Source organism: Cydia amplana, chromosome 19, assembly GCF_948474715.1.
Source record: "Cydia amplana chromosome 19, ilCydAmpl1.1, whole genome shotgun sequence".
Taxonomy (NCBI): domain Eukaryota; kingdom Metazoa; phylum Arthropoda; class Insecta; order Lepidoptera; family Tortricidae; genus Cydia; species Cydia amplana.
Window position 1 is genome coordinate 7,592,608 of NC_086087.1, and position 24,547 is coordinate 7,617,154.

At 36.7% G+C, this 24,547-nt stretch overlaps 2 long non-coding RNA genes across 2 annotated transcripts in view; one reads left to right on the forward strand and one right to left on the reverse strand.

Moving 5' to 3' along the window:
* The window catches only part of LOC134657022 (uncharacterized), a 285,577-nt gene that overhangs the window by 15,198 nt on the left and 245,832 nt on the right, over window positions 1-24,547 (reverse strand). The gene's annotated exons all lie outside the window — the stretch shown is intronic.
* The window catches only part of LOC134657027 (uncharacterized), a 168,713-nt gene that overhangs the window by 4,939 nt on the left and 139,227 nt on the right, over window positions 1-24,547 (forward strand). The window lies entirely within an intron of this gene.

Below are 24,547 nucleotides of genomic sequence, written 5' to 3' on the forward strand. Positions count from 1 at the left end.
TAACTTTAGAGATGGTTTAAGGACTCCTATTACCTACTTTATATGGCTATTTGTAAATAATTTCAACTACTTTCTAGGGATTTGGAAAAGGCCCGCGCCCTCAAAGATATTGCCTTTTTTAAACACATAATTTAATTAAAAAAGCTTACGCACACACCCAATTGTATCAAACAAAAATGTTTACGTTCTAATTACGAAACATGCCGGTCATTTGTGACTTGTTAGTAATACAGCATAATTTTCAATAACTACACGTCTGAGAAATTAAACGAAAAGAATTTTAAAGTATTGACGAAGTCCCCGTTCTTTTATAAGCCATCACAAATTCCTGGCACGAGCGCTAAATCTCCGTTGACCTGCTTAAATCATCGATAACAACCGCTAGGAGCCGAAAAACTCACAAAATTTTCGACCCTTAATCCGGTCGCACAATAAAAAGGGCTAAACCGGCGTATTAGCGAATCTGACTTATTCTCTTTTTATTCCAGAATTGAAAGTCTTTGAAGCAGAATTCAATACGCTCGCTTTCCTTTTTTATTTTGACGGCAGAGCTCAGGTGTTTAATTAATGGAATGTTTGAATCTTTAGCATCAATTAGGACTTTAAGCGGTTTTCTTTTGTTTTTTCCATTAGTGACAAAGCCTATTAATGTATTTAGGTACCACATGAGTGCTATGTTCTCTTATACCTACTTGTAATGGTAAAAACGCTATATTTTAGGATTTGTTTACAATATTATTTAGGTACATAAATATCTATACCTAGTAAATGTTGTTCTTAGGGTTCCGTACCCAAAGGGTAAAAACGGGACCCTATTACTAAGACTCCGCTGTCCGTCCGTCCGTCCGTCCGTCTGTCACCAGGCTGTATCTCACGAACCGTGATAGCTAGACAGTTGAAATTTTCACAGATGATGTATTTCTGTTGCCGCTATAACAACAAATACTAAAAACAGAATAAAATAAAGATTTAAGTAGGGCTCCCATACAATAAACGTGATTTTTGACCGAAGTTAAGCAACGTTGGGCGGGGTCAGTACTTGGATGGGTGACCGTTTTTTTGCTTGTTTTTTTTGCTTGTTTTGCTCTATTTTTGTTGATGGTGCGGAACCCTCCGTGCGCGAGTCCGACTCGCACTTGGCCGGTTTTTTATTTGTACTCCGGTCATAGGGAGTCCAGTTAAGAATAATAGTGATAATCGTTTATATAATACACTAATCGAAACTTAAATAATGTATGGAATTGACAAAAAACTTCATGTTCATCAGTCATTCTGAAAATATATTTTTACTTTGGCGTTTGTTAAAAAACGAGTGTCATCTCGGCTACTGCCCCTATTCTGCTTTAAAACATGCCATAATAGCAAGCTGTGTCACTAGAATAAGAAGCAAAAAAAGAAAATATCTGATGTGTTGAATCATATCAAGGTACCGACTATACCAATAACCCGCTCATTTATTGAGAGCTAATATGCAGCCATTGCATGGCCCAATTAGAACACGAGCAATCCCGGTGCTGCGATCTTATAAACGCCCTGGTAAGCAACTAGCTAATGAGGAACCATTCTTGATATCGAAAGGCTTCAATATAATTCAGATTATATGGATATAACGCGAGCTGTACGCGCGGTGCCGCTCGGCTGCGTATTGGATTCATCCTGAGGGTCGTGAAGTTGGAATCTCGACACAATGCGAATTTTAATTTCACCAAGGAGGAGTTTTGGCCGTAGGGTGTCAAGTTTCGGCGGTTCCGCAGCCGACTCCCTGACTAATGAATGCATCGCAATCATAATGTGATTTTTAGTGTTTAGTTTGAAAATATATTTTTATAATATGTAAGTGTGCTAAATAGTTTTAAGGTATTTATGGGCCGCTACAAGAAAGATTTAATTTATTACGAGTAAGCCTAGTTCAAGGAAAAGAAACTTGTGACGCCGCTTTTGACCTTTTGTTTTTGTTGACGAAGTAGATGCAAGATGCAATACGCATTTCCCCCGGGGCTTGGGTAGCCGTTTGAGGGGGATGAAACTAGCTAGTTTTATCTTGTGCTTTAATTTACCCGATGAAATCAGCTTATCTCATTATCTACAGAGCTTTACACCCATTTAAATCTAAATGATTTTGTCTATGAAGTAGAAAATGCATTATTATTGATCTTTGATCCCATTATTACCACGTTTTCATAAGATATAATTAGTATGGCAACTCCTTTTCCCTAAATTGGAAATACAATTCCAACGTGTACCAGAACGCGCCCCCAAACTACATTCTCTCGCGAACAGACAAGGCGACTCGTAACTAATTCGCGTTAAGGGTTCATGTTTAATTACGTTAGTATCGACCGAGGGTCTTGTCAAGTTAGTTAATTCAATTTTAGTACCTACCTATAGACGTGTATTTTATAATTATGTTCTGAACGAAGAGATGAGTACTTATTTCGTAAGGTACAATGTAAGTAAGAAAACGACGTATTTTTTGATTTATTTTTTCATCACCAACACACCGTAAGTTTTTTTTTATTTGGAACCCATGTCACAAGTTGTTAGTTCAATAAATCCTAGTCAAGTGGTCATGTCGGCTATAATAAGTATGATCAATCGTTTTTCTTTGGCTTCAGGTACCCTGGAGCTAAACAAAGTAGATGATATAATAACAAACCAATTCACCTTTATTACTCCGTAATCTCCCATAAATTTAAGAAATAATCTCAGCAAGTGATTAATTTATATACATTAATATTTTATTCACAAATATTTCTAATTAAAGCATTTGTTAATTAGGTAATCATATTTCAATCAGAATAGACTTCACGAAAGGTGGTGTATTATGTCAAATCATTTATTTCAACTTTGTAGGTTGGTCCTACAAAGTACAACTACAGTTGGTCGGTAGGCAGCCCCAAAAAGTCAATTTAACCGTCAAAGATTGTGATTAAAACCGAGGAAACTTTAACGATGTAAAATGAATTTGAGAGTATTTCGAAATAGCACCGCTATAGTTAAGTTAAAATAAACAGACTGAACCAGGTCATGACTCAATCGGAAACAATGGTAGAGTTGGAATTAAATTTAATGGGCAATAAAATTTGGGAACCCTTCCCTCAGGCATTAATCGTGTTGGCATTGCGCAGCTGAAGAATGGGGTGGGTCTTGAAAATAACAGGGATAACTTGAAAAAATGCCTTTGACGTGACGCAATGTAGCTATTTTAAGGATATCATGGAAAAAAAACATGCATGTTTTCGTCGTTGCAAATGTATAAGTCGTATGTTGATGTAGGAAAAACTATTTGTATACGATACGTAATTTTCTTATATGCAACGAATATTTTGACTTATATTCCGTTACGTTTTTATTAAAATACGAGTAAATCCTTTACTTAAACCTTCATAACAAGTCGAGTTTTCTTAGGTGATGAATTGTTTTTATATTAACTATTATAGCAAAACATTGTTATTAATTTATTTTATTTTATAAATAGGTAATAACTATTTCAATATTTATTTTACTTTGGTACTTCTTTTGATTTAGTTATGTATTAGTATTTTTCCTTTAATTAGTTACGTATTAGTTAGTTTATATACATGGTACAATAGTACGCATTACAATCACATTATTTACCAAGAAACTTATTACTTATCACAGAAAGTAATAAGTACATAACTAGTATATTCCTCTTCCTTGAACATGTAACTTAATGTTCCCAAGTCTTTTTGTAACCAATCGCAGTTAATAACGCTCTTGGCCAATAGACGTATTGTAAATAATTTTTTAAGTGGTATCCCAATCTAATTTGTCTGAAAATAGCTACCGTGCTCCGTTTTAATTAGTAGGTATAATACGATTTTCTACGAAAATTTAATATTACAATGTGGTTAGTTCGGTATTGGAATTTCAATATACAGGGTTGGGAAGATAATTATTATAACATTTTGAAGTGCTTATATCGTATAAATACGCCTGCAAAGAAGTATCGAATGATTACACTCGTAAAACGTGTCCAGGGTAAACTTGAGCTTAATTAACCTTCTAACATTACCCGTAACATATACAGAGTGCTTCCTGTAACTGGAGCAATAAATTAAACTAAAGGCTGTACTCCTCAAACTGACCAACATTTGTTCAGCAACTTTTAAAAATTGTGAATCCTTTAGACTTTTTCTTTTTCATACAAAATAAATATTGCCTTCAATGTAGGCTGACATCAGTGTGTTTGACGTTGATTGTTACGCTTTAAATATAACAAAATTTGCAATACATTGCGTCTTAGAATAAACGTAAATGTGTAATAAAAATCAAAACATGAGTTATTTGAGCGTTTTCTAAAATAAATATTGAAACCCCGATTCTCACAGATCCTGGTGTTTTTGGGTTCTTTCAACTCAGAATCACTAGCATATTCAATCCTGATGATAAAAAAACTTGTCCCAAAAATTTGTATGAAAATTGTACATTCCACTACGTCACGTCCATACAAGTGAAAAAATTTCTCATAATAAAACGTGACGTAATGGAATGGACATTTCGGGACATCTTTTTTTAATGGATGGATGGAGAATGCTGTCGATTCTGAGTAGAATGAGCCCAAGAATGTCCAGATTTGAAAGAATCAGGTTTTCGATATTCATTTTAGAAAACGCCCATTTTCAAAAGTTGCTGAACAAATTTTGGTCAGTTTAAGGAGTACAGCCTACAGTTTAATTTATTGCTCCTGTATATGAAACATTGTTATCAATATACACACGGTGTCAATAATTCACACAAAATACTATGATACATGAGTGATATCATAATTTGGGCCATAACAAAATGTGGAACGTAATTTACGTCTACAAATACTTTGACGGGAAACCGACATACAGAAATTAACAAAATGTTAAGCCGTATACCACCTTAAGTAAACTTAACCCACGGCACCGGGCCCTGGAGATGTTTGTTGATCCTGTTAATTACCACGTTGGAGTTTGGCGGAAAGTTTACGTTAAAATGTTACACCTACGAGTATGTTTCAAGGAATAATGTAGATGATTTATGGTAACGGCCACAGAACAAGTTAGAATGGCGATGCGAGCAGGGTACGTGTCGCCGCCGGTTTTGAGCAAACGCTCGCATGCTACTCGCCCGTGTTGACCGAAAAACGAAGTAAACATGCCTTTTGCACCACAATAACCTTCAGATTAAGAAGCCAGACATCAAATCTGTCTAAAGGAGGCGTATCCATTCACCACGCACACAAGTTTTTACTACCGTTGCGCTAGTGTTAGTAAATGTGGAGAGGAACGAGCGGCGACAAGGGTTCCGATACTAACTGCGCGCGATAGCCATTCTAACCTCTTTAATATGTTCTGTGATAACGGCTTATATTTTTCTAATTTATTTACTACCTTGTGGATCAAATGGTAAATTATTGTTCAAGTTTTGTTGCCTTATGTTAATGCACGTAAATGAGCATGAACATTTTTTTTATTGAAGGAGACAGTTCAACGAGAAATTGTAGAAAATTATGAGGGCGCCACTTACTACGCGACTGTCACATTTTTGACTTAAAATGCTTAAACATGGCACCAATTTAGTATGGTAGTTTTTTAGTTTTTTCTATATTATGTCGCACTATACTCCACTCATTTTGAAAACCTTACTTTTTATTTAAATAAACTAGTACCTAAATAAAACATCGTAATTTTAACAATATCCTTTACCTTATTCCCAAAATGGGTGATTCTTAATGTGTCCAAAAAAAATATTTTTTCACAAAAGTTTTAATTTTTGACATATTGTTACATATATCAAAAGAACATACAAAAAGCAAAATTTTGATGCATATGGTCAAGCTTAATACCCTCAGGATTGGTAAATAAAATTAGTACATAAACACGGTTGTGACAAAGTGTCCCTCAGTCGTGACATTTCGGCATTTTGGCGGCCAACTCCACTATTTTGATTAATGTAATTATTTGAACATAGCCTAAGTGAATACCATGACTACGACAAACCTAATGACAGCTTATACGTTGAAATCCGTCAAACTATATAGGCCATAGAGCGTGACAAAGAAGTGGATACACATCATACATACATACATGCGAAAACATTTCTCGGCTTTGGCAGTCGGGCAATAATAGCAAATGATCTATAGCTAATGAAAATCCATTTCTAAAGAGTACATATGCCCCTAAATTAATCAAACGAATTAATAATTTCACGACCACGTGTCTATATGTCACAAACGTGGACTCAAAAGTCCGTGACGGTGACAGATTTTTGAGGTCACGGTCGTGACAATTTGGAACATGTTCGGTATTATTTAAAAATTACCTTTGAATTTGCAAATGTTAAATAATTAGCTTAATCTTCAATGTATGACGTATATCTTATGTTACAAACTATAACGTGAAACCGGTACTTATTTTTAAATTTCAAACACGGCGGTGACGCGTTAAGGTTGACCATTTTTACAAATTACCACAAATAAACAATTTTCGACAAAACTTCTACCATCAGCCATTTCCAAATCTGACAACAACACAGTGTTGTCGTTCTTAATAAACTTTAAAAAGGCTGCCAGTAGTAAAGATAATTTTCTACCGAGTACCGCATATATTACCACGCGCGGCGGTGACGCGAAAACTGATCACAAAATGTATGTTGTTTAAAATTATATAAAATCGTTATAAATCCATACAATTTTTAAACAGTGTTGTAGAACAAGGATTAGTGTTTTATATTTGATATAAATTATTGCAAAATATCTTCATATTAAAAAAAAATCAAATATCACAAAATCCGGGGAAGTCACACTACACGGTCCGTGACATTTCGCACATGTAATTTTTTTAGTATATTTCTAATACTCTTTGGACAATATATTTAGGTTGACCTAAAACTAGAGGTAAATTGCTAAGTATATTGATATATAGTTTACTTATTTTCATAAAAATACATGCTATTCTTACGTGTTACACAAAAAGTGCATAAGAATAAGAATTACCCAAATATACCGGTACAAAAACCTCCTTTTTTCACAAATCATTTTATTAACCCTTTAGCGTAAACTACCAACATATTACATTATTGTGTGGCCACATTTAATACAGCAGAAAGGGGTTTTTACATGTGTTCGTACATAAAGGAACCTCTCTTATTAGTTAGATTTATGGTAGCAGGATTTTCCCCCTAGTTGGCTTTTGAAATGTAACATCTTCACACTTTTTCGCCCTCGTAGCCTTCAATGGGCGAAGAAGAAATTATTTCGACTAAAAAGGTTACCTACTGAATGTAACTTGGTGAAAAGATGGTAGTATAAATAGAAAGAGGTCTAATACATTTTATACTAGCGTTTATTTATGTGCCTTAGGTACGATAAGTCTTTAAGTTATTGCGGTTTTCATTTTGTTACCTATGTTGTGTATACTCGTACCTACTATTTCAAAAGTCTAGAAAAGGAATTAAATTAGAGACAGGTATTAGCCAGCTATAGGTAGGGTTCCACGAAAATTCAGCCGTCAAGAAAGTTTTCACTTTACAAAATTGTTTTCAATTATTTATGTGTACCTAATCCAATGCCTCTAAACGAGCAATTCTTGTACTTGTATATTTATTTATATACTTTTTTATTTAGGTATATATATATATATATATATATATATATATATGTCGGAGCGAGACACCAGAAAGACGTATTGCAGCATTACAGTTCATAGTTAGACGCCTGTATAAAATCGATTAGCAATGTTTGGCGTATTGTTGAACTAAAATGACAGGTAGAAGGCTTTGGAACGTCAAGATGTGTACCTATCTTGAGTGAACGTAGGCACGGGCAGGCATTTTTGTCGTTATGTTGATAGACTGGTCAGGCAGGTTTACCAACTTGAATTGGAGGCGGGAGCGGTTGGCTCCGCCGCTGGAACTGGCTTCCTTCTTCTTGATCGGACCGCGCTAGAGATCGGACGTTAGCCAAGCTCGTGCCTAATTCGCTACGTTCCTGAAGGCTTACACCTGAAGGATTATTTTGAAAGCTTATAGATTCTCACGTTCTTTAACCGTTTAGCTAAGAGTTTTATTCCAAGTGTTATTTTGATTTCTTATGTGCCATTATAAGCTTACTTTTGTAAAATAAAGAAACTATGTGTTGTTTTGAAAAGATGTGTCCCGCCGAGTTTGTTGCCGGGTTAAATCTTCTCGAGTCAGAGGTGTAGGGTTGGAGCCGGTGTAGTTTGACTTGAATAAAGATTTGAACGGATTTATGCGATCTTTTTATTTTCAAATCACACCTTTTAAAACTAAATAGCAATTAGTTATTTTTATCGCTTAGTCCTAAAATATGGTAGGCACTAGTATGGTTAACAAGTCCGAATGTTTATTTCATGCGTTTGTAGCATACCTAATATTTTGGCTGTGAAGTAATACATCTAGGTACTACCCCCACGCGCCCACCGCCATCGGGACCATCTGTCGCCGATATATATATATATATATATATATATATATATATATATATATATATATATTTCGGGGATCTCGGAAACGGCTATAACGATATCGATGAAATTTGCTATATAGGGGTTTTTGGGGGAGAAAAAAAACGATCTAGCGAGGTCTTACCTCTGGGAAAACGCGTGTTTTTGAGTTTATATATGGTCGCCCAGATATTTATTATGTATACTTTTAAACGAGCAATTCTTATATATTTATTTAGGTACCTTTATATTTTGGGGATCTCGGAAACAGCTCTAACGATTTCGATGAAATTTGCTATATAGGGGTTTTTGTCTTATCTCTGGGAAAACACGCATTTTTGCGGTTTTATATGTTTTCCGAGCAACGCTCGGTCTCCCTGATATTGTGTAGGTAAATAATCAAGTATTTACAAAATATGCAGATACACAATGATTCGAAGATATACAAACATTAATACCGCAATAAGATAAATGAGATTTCGCGTGACTGACCAAATCGTATCTTACCTACGTTACTTTCTTTTACCGCTCACAGCTAACGTAGTTCTTAAATGCCATATAACCTCTTAAACTACGTGAAGCTTACGACCATTTTCGTACGGCAGAGAAATAGTATTAGCAGAGATGTAGCAGAGCATAAGGGCGCGTGTACACGGTGCCGCCTCCGCGCCGATACCGCACCGCCGCCGCACGGGCTCGTGTACACGGTACCGCCTCCGCGCCGACACCGCACCGCCGCCGCACCTCCGCGCTAACTACACGAGACGTGTAAAGCCCGCCTCCGCGCCGACACCGCACCGCCTCCGCGCCGACACCGCACCGCCGCCGCGCCGCCGCCGCACCTTCGCGCTATTGTATGCGAAGGCGCGGCGGCAGCGCGGCGGCGGGCTTTACGCGTCTCGTGTGTACTCGCGCCCTAATACGGCAAACAGGCTCAGTTCCTCGGTATCCGTGAACAATCCGCATTTCTACATTTAATTTACGTACATTTCCCCCTAAATTCTGACTGGAGTAGATGTGTAGAGGAACGCTTATTAAATTTTAGCTAAGGCATTAAGGTTGTGTTGAACACGAGAAGGTATGTTCCGAGTTCTGAACAATTTTAGGATTCGTCAGAATTGAGGTGTTATTTGTATATATGTGTGTATGGATGTACTTAACAGTACTTAAACACATACAACAGTACTTATACATATACAGAATAGTAAGAAATAGAGAATCACTACACCTTACAAAACAAAGTCCTCCGCAACTTGAGGAAGGTTTAGGTGTATAATTTGTTAAGGTTTTATGTACGAAGCCAGGGCGGATCGCTAGTGTCTAATAAGAAATAGATAATTAGTTTGGATTTCCTAATGTTTTCGTACTGCTTACTAAACAATTAAGTTTGTCTTTTTAACCGACGACCGAAAAGGAGGAGGCTATCAATTCGACCGTATTTTTAAATGTCCCAGTAAAAGTTTATTTAGCATTAAATTTCTCAAAAAATATGAGGTTTTGTTGAATTCTTTGAAGTTACGTTAGACGGAATCTATTCATCAGAAGTATCCGTATTTATGCATTGACAATTTCAAACGTAAGATCTTGACTGAAGGTTTCCAAAAGGTATATTAAGATTTAACTGTCAGCAACAGGTTATAGGAAAAGGTCACGTTCTGCAAATTAATAAGCGGGCCTATTTAACTGTTGGCAACTTTGACAAAGAAATATTATCTCATTTTACATCTCGGCGTTCAAAGTCTATAAATAATCTTTCAGCTTAAACACAGCAAAATACCAATGTCGGAAGTCATTACAATAAATTGACTTTATCATTGACCTATATTATAAAGGGCGACAATTTGAAGGAATTTAAAACAAAATAATAAAATAACAAAATCAGCTTATCCTGTTACTTTATGACAACAAATACAAATAGTTTCGTAAACAACGTCGGCAAAGGAATGAATGATAGACAAGTGAGTGGTAAATCTGTTGCTATTTTGATAGCTGAAATAGATTCCACCATTGTATTGCATTCGAAAAGACTTTTTTTTCTTTTTTCTACTAATATGGTTTACGTCATGTATTACTAATGGGTACAATTAAATAGATGAACTATTATTAAAAATACCTGTTAATCTTCGTCTTCTTTAAAATAATTATAGGATTAAACGAACTTACCTGAAGTGAAGTTCAATCCTGATTATATGAAGTATTTATTTCTGGATAATTAACAATGTAGTACATCTCGCTCGCTTGCCAATGTACGCGAATTTAGAGCCGCCATAAAAGAAAAAATCACCAACTGTCACGATGACACTTCATATAGTTTAGAGTATTCATACACTAATTGGGAAGTAACCATGAATGGTTACTCGAGGAGGGTGGGGATATCCCTTATCCAGAAATAAATACTTCATATAATCAGGATTGAACTTCACTTCAGGTAAGTTCGTTTAATCCTATAATTATATTCGTATTTATTTCTGGATAATTAACAATGTAGATGTTTAGAGAAGAGAATTAAATAATTTGTAAAAACCAAATATCTCAAAAATCTACCCAAAAACAAGCACTTGTCTTTTTGGTAAGAATATACATATATATCTATATATCTATATATCTATAATGGATACCTATCTCTATATATCATCAAAGGTAAACTAAACATAAGTTGCTATGAGACATCTTAAAGTAGATCAATGTTAAAATAAAAATTCTCCTTCCTATGACATGGGAATTATCAACAATAAAATTAGAGTCTGCTATTTTAATAGGTAAATACTTTGAGAATCAAAGATTTACTGTATACAAAATTTTGAACATGTAAATATATCTAATAAATAAGTATCTAACAAAAGTAGCAAACTAGTTATCTGAAGCATCCCTCTATTATATTAAAACATTAAATTCACTGGTGAGACCTGCCCTTATGATCTTTACCTTATCCAATGTGAGACATGATAATTGTCATATGTAAAGAAAATATAGAAATATTATTACCCCCTCTTTTAGTACTAAATAGCATCTAAGTAATGTATGATATATAAATATAAAGCCTCCATAAAAGAAAGAAGACATGTGAATGGCTACTAAAATACCTTGTACTTTCTTGTTACTTGTCTAAGATACGTAAGACAAGGTTTTAAGACATTATGATGCCATATTTTTCTCTTATATTGTATTCGTTTATTCCAATAAATACATAATTTCATTTTATTAAAATTGTGTCAATAGTCATAGGTTCTGGGCATCACCCAGTAAGTAAAATCTTGACACTATTAATTTTTCTTAGCTAAGGTCTTCAAAGAGTTTTGCTATTCTAAGTAAACATAAAAATAAATGTACTAGCTATTTGTTGAAACATGAAGTAACTAACCCTGTAATCTTAGTTTCAAATTCTCAAGTTGATTTATTATTCGTGTCATACACCCTTAAATATACTCGCATTGCTTCTCATGCATGCAATTAAGCGTAATTGATTGCATGTCCATATTCTAATCCGAATAAACTCTTCTTTCCCCGTTTGGAGAATCTTGAGACATGTTTGGAGCTGTTTAAACTAAATATAGTAAATTTGTTACTACATGGTGACTTAACACCAGATAGTTTACGTTAGAAGGGATTAAGTACCCTTATTTAAAATATTGTTAAGTACTTAACTAAGCTAAGTAAGTATTCACTTGCTTACTTGCTAATTATGCTAAACGGGGTATTACCAATTATATAGCCTACACTTAAAATACGATAAATTGCTTTCCTAGCTACAACAAGTTTCACTTTGTATTATATTTTAATAATTTATTTCCTCATCATCATCATCCTATCAGCCAGAGGACGTCCACTGCTGGACATGGGCATAGGGAATATTTTATTTAAGTACTTATTATAAATATCTAGAGGTACTTATATAAAAAGATGATCCTGTTGGGTAACATTCTTTCAATTATTTGTTCTAGTATTTCTCACCACTACAGAATCTAACAAAATAAGCAGTTTAAACCAAAACAACATGTAATTAGGTAAAATAATGTAAAACATTTATTTAGGGACTGTGTGAATTATAAAACCACACATATGTATGTGGATCGGTCTGTGACGTTTCGTGTATTATCCCATAATAAAAACCGCAAATCACTTGTAAGTGACATATGTTCGTACTTCGTATGTTGTACATATGCATACACCTCGAGAATTCTAAATAGGTACTAAGAAAAACAGAAAATGACTATTTATATAACATAGTCATGAGTTATTATGGATCGACAGTTTGTCTATAATGCTCTGTTAAGTGCCCAAAAATATCTTCATAGATCAGCTTGAACAGTCGTAAGACTGCTGAGAGGTGTAACTATCTATCCACTTTCTGTTGGATCTTTCCGATCATATTCGTACAGAGAGTATAAAGAAAAGCATATAAATGCAACAAAATGATCTGTTGTACATTTTATTATACTTTTGAAATTGTTTCAATTCACTACTGATTATTTATACATTTATAATTGATTAATTAGATCATTAGAGATAAAAGAAAAATATCTATTGCTCATTATGGCATAAAATGGGCATAAAGCATAATTTTACTTTCGGAATCCAATCCTTCTTTCATTTCAGCTCTACTATTGATAATTGTCTCCGATGGACCTGACCCATTATCATTAGCCCCCCAACCGTTCAAAGTAAATTTACAGTACCAAGAGGTATCAAACATTCTAACACAAATATAAATAAATACGTAAGTAATTATATTATCTTCATTTTATGTTTTGGGCTTAATTTGGCTAACACCGTTACTGTTTTAAAAAGTCAAGGATTCTGCTATAGAGATTTGTTACTACACTACTGTTCAAAAGTTGGGAAATGTAATATAGCTCTACCTACCTACCTACTTATATTATATTACATACCAACCTAACCATTTCTCTTTCTTATCACAAATGTATTCAAGTCTGCCATTTAATGGGCATGAATTTGTGCTAAACTGAACCCTATCATTTTGTAAAAGGGTTCCAAAAAATAAATAAATGTTACCACTGGCTTATAAAGGTCTGAAAGTTTGATAAATAAATGAGTTTGAAGCGTTGGGCTATAATTTAATTGATATTAAATATCCATCCAATGGCTGACTGATTAAGATTTCATATGTAGGTATAGTTTCGGTATTGTATCCTTGTTCACCTACAGTCTTGTATTTTATACAACATACTTCTCATTATCTTACATTTGAAAGTAATAATAAACTCACTTAATTCAGTATATAATATCTTTATATATCTTTTGAACATTTTCACCGAAGGCAATTGGGCTTCAAGAACTTAAAATTCCCATACTCAACTGACTGAGCTATCCGGGGACATTTCATAATTTTGTTCACACTATAATTGTGACATTTTGGCTAAAATAAATTAGTAGCCCTTGAAGGGTTATGTTATGATGTTATGATATTAGAATTTTTTAGTAAACTTGTATGGCAATTTACCAAACTGCCTGAAAAGGGAACAAGTTATCCATATTCACACAATATGATATATTATTATGAAACACGCTCAAGCTATAGTAAACTTGTAAGAGTGAAAAAAGTATAAGCCATTAACCCCAGGATATGACCTTCACAATAAGGCAGTGGTTTGGATCTAGTCCTTATAAAGGCTGTTAAATAGCATTCTTTTGTACACTAGTATGTGTGTGCTGTACACTGCCACGGCACTTATTTATTTTATTGTATTAGTGCAGGTTACAGAAGTTTTGATTAGCAAAGAAATAATAAAAATGGTAGGCCATTCTTAAGCCTTAAAAGGGTTCAGCATATATTATAAATGCTTAGCATATACATTAATCCAGAGGCATTATTCCAACAGCATCCAGAATATTGTTATTATTTGTAAACAGTAAGTAGATGCTTAATTAGCATACAGGTGTTTAATGCCGCTAGCGGGCTTGCTAATGACAGAATATCATCTATATCAGAATATGCTTGTAAATGATACAGGATCACATCCATGAGTGTGACGAAATTCATGCACTGAATTTCAAGTGCTAATGTCATTATAAGAAATTATTAGGTAATACAAAACAATTCACAAATGTAACGCTGCAAGTGTGATTGGGGCCTTTGGACCCGGCATGGCTCAGAACAGGTTTTAGTTCTTAAGTTTTGTATGTACGTATTTATATTATTGAAATAAAAAACTTTTCCCATTCACAAATTATCATCCCACGGATGAGGTGTTTCATCACATTTAATCCATTTTATTATTGAATAGTGATACTCGTGCTCGTCCCACGGACGAAGGGCTCCTTGCTATGCAATAAGCATTATAATATAGTCAAAGTGAGTTGAAAAAGATCTGACCTTCGTTCCACGAACAAAGCACAATGTTGCCACGCAACATGTGGATATTTTCAAGCCAACATTTCAAACAATGTCCCACGGACCTAGTCTATGTTCTCTATAGAACGAAGCACAAAATGTCGCTACGCGATATGTGAATATCTTTAAGTCAACACCTCCAACAATGTCCCACGGACATAGACAAGCTCGTCACACGAGAATGTATAAAAACTTTGTATAGGTACTCTATAATAAAGTGAGGTTAAGTATGTAAATATCTTTAAGCCAACACCTCGAACAATGTCCCACGGACATAGACAAACTCGTCACACGAGAATGTATAAAAACTTTGTATAGGTACTCTATAATAAAGTGAGGTTAAGTACATGACTTTTATCAGAAGTCCAAGTTTCCCCACGGGAGCACTCTTAGCACCTTCTAGCTGCAAGAATTTAGAAAATGAAAACTAATTTTGTTTACTAGCTGACAAATGCTGTCCGTAAAGATGTACAAGGCTGTACAATGTACTTACCACAGTCCGTGGTACTTACGTTGCGATATTTACAAATTTCATTTTCCATGTACACATTGCACTGTATATAGACCTTTTAGGTATAACTGCATGGGAAAAACTAGTAATTACTCGATAAAACTTAATTTTTAATAACTATGCGACAGATGCGTTACGGCGCGCGCAAAATATATGAAGTGTCATCGTGACAGTTGGTGATTTTTTCTTTTATGGCGGCTCTAAATTCGCGTACATTGGCAAGCGAGCGAGATGTACTACATTGTTAATTATCCAGAAATAAATACGAATATAATAAACATATTAGAGAGTCTTCTACAACGCAGATTTTCTAAAACAAAATCTTAGCCCGTACCATGAGTCACTGACAGTGTCAAAACTGACATTTACACTATCGAGAACGTAATTTACTTTCTATACATCTCATTTGCACTACTATGTCAGTACAAGCGATATGTATAGAAAGTAAATTACGTTCTCGATGGCGTTTATGTCAGTGACAAACTGATGGTAGCCGTACTAAACTGCAGTAGTACATTTCTTTCGATATTTTTGTTGGTCTAACCTAACGCATACGCTTTATGAGTATGCTCAGAATAAAATGTAAAGGGTAATAGACCAAGCACTGGGGTTAGACAAATGACCCGAGAAAATGGCTTAGTGCCAACGGCTAAAGGGCAGTGCCAAACCAAATAGTCGTATCTCTATACGAGTACCTTAGGCACATACGGCGTTATAGAATGTGACAGCTGTGAATTAATACGGGATGCGTAATACCACACATCTTGTTCCTAAACTTTATTTGGCGTCGAGGTCTGAAAACTGTTTGTATTGTTGCAAAAACTTTAATATTAGACTGTGCTTTGCTCTTTATAAATAACTATATAGACCAAAAGGAAATTAAAATACTAATTTGTGACTAAATAGTAAAAAAATTAAGGTAACTAAATAAATTTACGATAGACTCGGGTATAAATAATTATATGTTTTAATTATCGTAGCAACAAGCACAACTGTCGTGTCTTCTTTAATAAATTCATAACTACGGCAATATAAACATTCAGGCCTCTTAAATTAGTTCAAAATAAACTAGCGGTCGCTGTGAGGTTCAGCAAGTGTGGGCAGCGTACAGAGGGCTCCCCTCCCGGCACAATCTGTGAAAATCCTCTTGGCAGCGCTTGCTGACAGGAGTGTCAGAACGCCTTCATCCACCTCAGGCATTGCCACACACATCGCGCAGGTGCGAGACGTCACGTATCCTCGTTTTATTGGTCGTCGCCTAGACGACACCCAAGTACAACATGCGCATTGACGAAGTTTTTGAAATGTAACTGTCATCAACATTTAACATAACTGTTTTTGTTTACTTTTTTCATATTTATCTGTGTCTTTTCATAGTTTAATCAGTGTTTAGATGCGAAAGCTAAGTAGGTATGTGCTTCTAATAATACTTTTTGCCGTACGCTTGTGTAACATAAGGACCCCAACGTTATATCCTCGATAGTTCCTGGTTCGATTTTGTACGACGGGTTTTTATACTAGTCTAATGTTTATGTTTGTAAGTCGCTGTGTTAATTTATTTAATATTCTATTCTAATTAGTTTAAGACTTTGCACTTTTTATTTAAGTTTATTTGTTAAGTTTGTTACGTATGCAGGCTACGACCCACTCGCAGTGCCCCCACTGCCCTAATTCTTCGCGTACCTTCACCGATCATGGGCTGAAGGTACATATAACCCGCAAGCATAGAACCCGTCCCATCGCCCTTCCTCCTACACTTACAGTGCAGCCACAGCAGCAGCTACAAGCCCACTCAGGTAACAATAGTAGTCTAGACCTAGATGACCTTGCCACCCTAAAACAATCTGTGCGTGTGTTGCGTCACATACCTAAGGGGGCTCGCAACTTGGCGGCAGGCAAATTGTGCGAGGCAATCGACCAATGTGTTAAGAACAACGGCACACCAGATTGGTTTGCTCTGCTTTCATTTGCCTACTCTGCTCTAAAGGCGCCTGAATCAACCAGCGCAGGAAACTTAACAACCAAAGTTAAGCGGAACATCGTATCTTCTGGGGTAATCGATTCTCTTTTTGTGGAAGCTGAGCCGGCCGCTTTGAGACCACCCTCGATTCTTAGAGCTATAGAGTCCAAAGTTTACGAAGGTGACCTCAGAGGGGCAGTACGGGTTCTTATGTCGGATGATGGAATAGCGCCGCCCAATCCTGAAACCCTTGCCACACTAATTTCCAAGCACCCAGCCCCATCTCGACCGTTGACTTTCCCACCTGAACCAGACAGTTCCTGCCCCGCTCTCTCTGTCAAGCTGGAAGAAGTCTCAAAGGCGCTAGGCTCGTTCAACAATAGCTCTGCTGCCGGCCTGGATGGCATCCGTCCTTCACACCTGAAAGAGCTCACTTCCAGCTCTGCCGGCGAGAACGGGCCTCGGTTGCTTGAATATTTAACCAAACTCTGCAATTTCCTACTCAGTGGTCAGCTAAATCCAGCAGTTTCTCCATATATTTACGGTGCGTCGCTGTGCGCGCTATCAAAAAAAGATGGTGGCTTAAGGCCTATCGCTGTTGGCAGTGTATTCCGCCGCCTAACTGCTAAGTTAGGTTGTCGAGCTGTGCGTGACGAAATGGCGTCTTACTTACAGCCTTACCAATTAGGTTTTGGCACGAAACTTGGCTGTGAGGCTGCTATTCACGCCACTCGAGCATTCGTTCTCGACCCTAAAAACGCAGACTCCGTTATCATTAAGATAGATTTAAAAAATGCGTTTAATTCTGTAGAGCGGGATGTACTTTTATCCGAAGTTAGAGAGAAAATACCAATACTGTACCCTTTTCTTCACCAAGTTTACTCATCTCCGTCCAAACTTTTCTTCAATGAGTCCCTCATCCAGTCTCAGGTGGGGGCTCAGCAGGGGGATCCACTTGGCCCCCTGATCTTTAGCCTCGCCATCCAAAAAGCAATATCCGGTCCTCAATCTCCGCTAAACGTTTGGTATCTAGATGATGGCACTCTCGGTGGTAAGCCCGAAGAAGTATACCAAGACTTGGTCACACTCCTCCCACTGCTTCGTAATCTGGGACTCGAAGTCAATACCAACAAATGTGAATTCTTCCCCTGCAGCGCTAATTCTCTTTCCTCATTACCTTCATTTAGTACCCTACTACCTGGTCTCAAAGAACTATCCAGCCAAAACTTTCACCTCTTGGGTTCCCCTATATTTTCCGATGCTGTTCCTGGAGCTTTTGAGACACGAGAACAACTTCTCTTGTTAGCAAGAGAAAGGCTTAGAAATCTCTCGGCACATGTAGCTCTGACGTTGCTAAGATCCTGCTTTGCCGTTCCCAAGATCACCTACTTCTTACGCACAGCGCCTACTTGGCTACACCCCACACACATGGACTCCTTCGACCTGGCACTCAAAGAATCTGCAGAGTGTCTTTTAAATGTATCCCTCAACTCGGACCAGTGGGACCAGGCCTCTTTACCTATACGAAACGGCGGACTGGGTATCCGGCGCTCACGAGATGTGAGCCTTCCGGCTTTTCTTGCGTCGGCGGCTGGGGTTGTGGACCTTGTCACTAATATGTTATCTTTAGATGGTGTCAAGGTCACAATACCCTATGCCGCTGATGCTCTGTCGACTTGGAAGGCTCTTAACTCTGATGCGCCGGTACCCGAAAAACCTTACCGCCAGCGTTTGTGGGACGACGTCGTGGTAAAGGGGCTACTCGATAGTCTTATTCATACCGCTGCTGGTTCTGACAGAGCCAGGCTAATCGCTGCCTCCAGGCCTGAATCTGGAGCTTGGCTACACGCTCTTCCCTCCCCAAACCTAGGCACCTTACTAGACAACGGTTCGTTGCGTGTGGCCGTTGCTCTCCGCCTAGGTTGTGATGTATTCCAACCCCACCAATGCATCTGCGGCTCCTCTGTGGAGAGCAACGGCCACCATGCCTTGAGCTGCTGTCGTTGCGCTGGGAGGTTCCCACGGCACCATGCTCTTAACGACATCGTTAGGAGAGCCTTAGTGGCAGCTAATATCCCCTGCATGCTTGAGCCGCCAGGCCTCAGCCGTTCGGACGGCAAAAGGCCTGACGGCTTGACCCTGGTGCCGTGGGAAAAGGGTAAGTGCTTGCTATGGGACGCCACGTGCGTCAGCACTTTTGCCGCCTCGCATATTAGCCGCACAATGCGGTCTGCAGGAGCGGCTGCTGAGCACGCGGCGTCCCTTAAAAAAGATAAATACTCGGCGCTGAGCGGGTATCTGTTCGTTCCCCTCGCCGTGGAGACCTCAGGTTGCTGGTGCGCGGAGGGTAAGACCTTCCTCCGCGAGCTGGGTCGTCGCCTGAGTGAAAGGGGCCTTGACCCCCGCTCCGGGTTCTTCCTGATGCAAAGGCTGTCCATCGCAATACAACGCGGCAACGCAGCGAGCGTGATGGGCACCTTTGCGTCAGGGACAGCCCGGGACGGGTTTTAGTAAGTATTTATTTTTTATATTTTTAGTTTGTATTTATATTTAAGTTTTTGCAATAAATGTTCCTTATCATTAAAAAAAAAAAAAAAAAAAAAATTTAAATAGTAAAATCTACCTATATGTCACAATACAATTTGACGACCGGTCTGGCCTAGCGGGTAGTGACCCTGCCTGTGAAGCCGCGGTCCTGGGTTCGAATCCCAGTAAGGGCATTTATTTGTGTGATGAGCACAGATATTTGTTCCTGAGTCATGGTTGTTTTCTATGTATTTAAGAATTTGTATATTATATCTATCGTTGTCTGAGTACCCACAACACAAGCCTTCTTGAGCTTACCGTGGGGCTTAGTCAATTTGTGTAAAAATGTCCTATAATATTTATTTATTATTTATTTATTTATAATAAGACGTCACGGTCAATTCGGTCAATTTACCTACTCCTTATAGTTCTTTCCAGTTTAGATATTAAATATAATTGTGACAAAAAATGAGTGCGGTTTACGATTTTATTTTTATTGTTTCTGCTGCTTTATTGCATGAATGCTGCTGTATATATTTTTTTTGCTGCTGTACAAGTTTTTTGCATAATAATAATTTAAATATCTGGGAGACCGAGCTTTGCTCGGAAAACATATTAAAACTCAAAAATGCGCGTTTTTCCAGAGATAAGACCTAGCTAGATCGACTTTTCGCCCCCAAAAACACCCATATACTTACCAAATTTCATCGAAATCGTTAGAGCCGTTTCCGAGATCCTCAAAATAAATAAATATACAAGAATTACTCGTTTAAAGGTATAAGATTAGGCATTAAAACACTCGACTCGTGAGATCCTATTAAGAAACTCACTACGTTCGTTTCTTAAACCCACACTCCTATTTTAATGCCTTTCATTATGTAGCAGTCACATAAACTACTATTACACAATTATTAAATTAAAATTAAGTATCCAATGTACCGCCGTAACTGAACATTTTCACTGTCATCGCAAAGTAATTTCGGTCGTTTTCGAGATTACCCGCGCCCTCGTTTTAAAAACAGAAGGCATTTGTTTGCGAATCAGACGCCAATATCGAGCGGAATCGATACAAGCTTTGACATATTTGCATAATAGGATTTTAGCCGGCAAGTTACGAAATGTTGATTAAGGTTTATGGCTCGGAACAGTTCGTGTTTATTCGGGGCACTTCGGGTCTTGATTGGGGCCTAAGGGCTTGTCTAGGTTTTGGGCAGGTAAGCCTCTGGAGAAAGGCTTTGTTATAACTATGTTGTTAGCCGCCTTTCAAAAAGTTGTCTTTTCAATGGAAAATTAATGTAAGGTCAGGTGGGGTAACTGGGTCTACGGGATAAGTGAACCTATACGTCAGAAATCAAAAACTAAACATTGTAGCGTGATGTTACCCAGTCGGTAAGATAGTACTTATAGGCTATACATTTTTTCTGAAAAATATGAGGGTAGATCACATATGTGAGAAAGGAGGGTATGCCAAAAAAATCAGTCAGCTGCCCGTCTAACATCGAGTTGTCGAACAAATATTCCTGCTGCTGTAAATATAATAAATAAAAGTGCTTAGGAGCTGATTTTAAAGGTAAGTGCAAGGTTATAGTTAGTGTTCCGTTTCCTTGGCGTTATTTTATTGAAATACCGTTGATTTGTAGTTTTATTGATAGTGGAAAAAATATAACCTATGATATATCAAGTAGGGGAAGTGGGTCTAGTAATACCGGGTCAAGAGAAACATATGTCCCACTTTCCCTGTATCAGATGTAACAAACATTTTCATTGCCTGTAAAAAATTATAATAAATTTTAAATCTGTTATAATCAAATCGTAATAATTTAGAAATTATAATGGTAGCAACATTAATTTAAAGAGATTCAATATTTTTGAGCTTATGGATATTTTTAGATGTGCCATGAAGTCCCAGGATATTTTTAGCAGATGTTTTAGGAAAACGTCTCTTTGTATAATATTAATTATCGTTTTATTTTTATAATTAGGTTTAAAATATACAGTGTGTCACCAGCACCCGGGTTTATACCCGGACAAATAATTTTCAAAATGTCTTTTGATACATATAACATTCAATAATGTACCGTTATTTTGATATTAGTATTTGATATCGACATAAAACCTATAAAGTATTTAAAATAAAACTTATTTCCCATTAAGTATGCAAGTATGAATTCAGAATGTTTAAAAAAAATTACATGTTGCATACCAATTACTCTCCGTAAGATGACGATTAAAGTAACTACGTAAGTACTTACTATAATAACCTAATGATAAAAACGTAATACAGGTGTATTTTCACAAAAATAATTGCGTTAATTATTTATCTTTACCCTGATTTGCAAAATAAATCGTTATTTCTCGTAATATATTTCTAAATAAGGACTTCAACTATTTATTTATAAAAAACACTACCAACGGTTGTCAACGACTGATTGTGACCTATATGTTTCACTTGCCCCATTTTGGTAATGTCAACTCTGGTAGGGAAACTAGATCCTATATCAATGCAGTAAGTAATATTTTGGACTAAGATAATTATCCTTAAAATGTTGTTCCACGAGATATTCTGCTATCGCTAAAGATTGGCAAGTAATAAAAACAGTTTCTCTTACCCCAAAACAAGGGAAAGAGAAACTAATTGGGTCTATGTGGTTTACTTGGTAATTTCAGCTTTATACAGTGCATGTGGAAATTTAGATGAAAGGGTACGTTAAGCTTAATATTATACCATTATGAAACACTTAATTAAAAAACGAAAATATGCTTTATAACTGAGTAAAATCGTTTTATAAGTAACAACAAGTAAAGTATGTTTCACTTACCCCACCTGACCTTATAGTACCTACCTATGGCTATAGATATGTACTGTAAAATACTTATTACTGATTGGTATGTATCGTAAACTTTAACACTAAATTGGAAAATATTGGCAACGGTTACCTTCACGGGTCACACACAATGCATAAGAGGACATATAATTTTGATAAAAAATAACTGACGGCCGCGGATTCAAACTTTAGATACGCCATTTGGATCGGATATGTCAGTGTCAAAAGTGACAGACCTTCAAACAAAAATGTCACTTTTGAAACTGACATATCCGATCCGTATCGTATCATTAGCAAATTTTTGACGTATCTCAAACTTCGAATCAGGCCTAAGACTCTGTCTTATATATCAGGCCTTGAGAACTGTTTACATTTTGCAAGACATTTTTATACACAAAGTTTAAAGACAGATACTTTACTTTTGACGATCTAGGGTAATTTGCCAGTAACTGGCCACCCTAAGCTAAAAATTAATTGTATTCACCTATAAACAGTATTCATTTTAGTATAAGGTGCCTAGTTATTGAAGGCCGCCCAGTTATTGAAACCTTATACTAAAATGTATTCTGTTTATAGGTTAATATAATTCATTTCTAGTTTAGGGTGGCCAGTTACTGGCGAATTACCCTACTCCATTTGTAACGTTACATTTTCCTCAACATTTAAGAGCCAACAGGAGTGGTCATTTCTCCATACAAACGTACTCGACTGTTTACTCCGTGGGTTTTGAAGCTAGAGCAATGATTTTTTCAACACAGATTAATATTGTCAATATCTGTGTCGGACCGTTTTGCTTTTTTTGATATTTTTGTTTTTTAAGGCGCTAGAGCCCTTCAAAAATGGCCAAAATGGCCTAATTGACTATGCCGCAATGAGAGGCGTGCTATTCAAAACTGATGTCAATTAGTCAAAAAAGCAAAACGGTCCGACACAGATAATGTCATTATCATTTAGATTTCCAAATTTGGTTATGATTGGTTAAGTTTTGGAGGAGGAAACAGTCGAGTACGAAACCTCGATTTTTGAGATTTTTACGCAGGATTTTTCGCCTTGTCCTTATCGCACTAGTTTTAGGAGCCGCTTCCGTTAGCGAGACGGGTATATTTATCTAAAATATTTAAATCTTAGCTCCTGTTGGCTCTTAATTGTCACTAATCACCAGTGATCGGGGATTTCTATGCCACACCGCGGGATATCAAGTCGAAATGGTAATATGGATACGCCACTTGGCCCGCGATAGGAACAAAACTGTTCGAAAAGTAAACGCTATTTCGGTGTTGGTAATTCGTTTATAAAATAAAGGACTGTGAAAAAACAGTGTTGGTTATGATTTAAAGAAAAAATATTATTCAAAAAATTATTAAGTTTTCAATTTTTCAATTTCTAATTTTCAATTATTAATATTAATAATTTATGCAATACATGATTAATTGATTAACAGTAACATGCCAAAACACTCTCCTATATCGCACACGAATCCCGGAAACCCGCGGCATATCCATACTAGCATAATGATTGAGGTCATTCACCCCAAGTGGCATAGAAATCCCCGATCACTGCTAATCACTATCCGCATAAAGGAAGCTTGCCCTAAATCTTAAGAATAGACCCCTGTAACCAATTTTCTAATAATAGGGACATTCCCGGCACGCCTCCGCCTACCTCTTGCCTGCCCTGTTTAATAATCCGCCATTTTCTGATGTTTTTTCCTTGAAATCTTTTAATAACTTCCTGTTTAATTTCAATTGGCTGGTGAGGGAGCTGAAAATTTCGTTTAAATTTTGAATCTTAAATTACGTAAAAGGGTCTTTCTAACAAAATTGAATTTGAACAATGGAACTGTTTTTTATTTGTCTTGACGTGAGGGTACTTTCTTATCATTATCACGTTGGTAGTACAATCCAACAGCCCGCTTGGTGG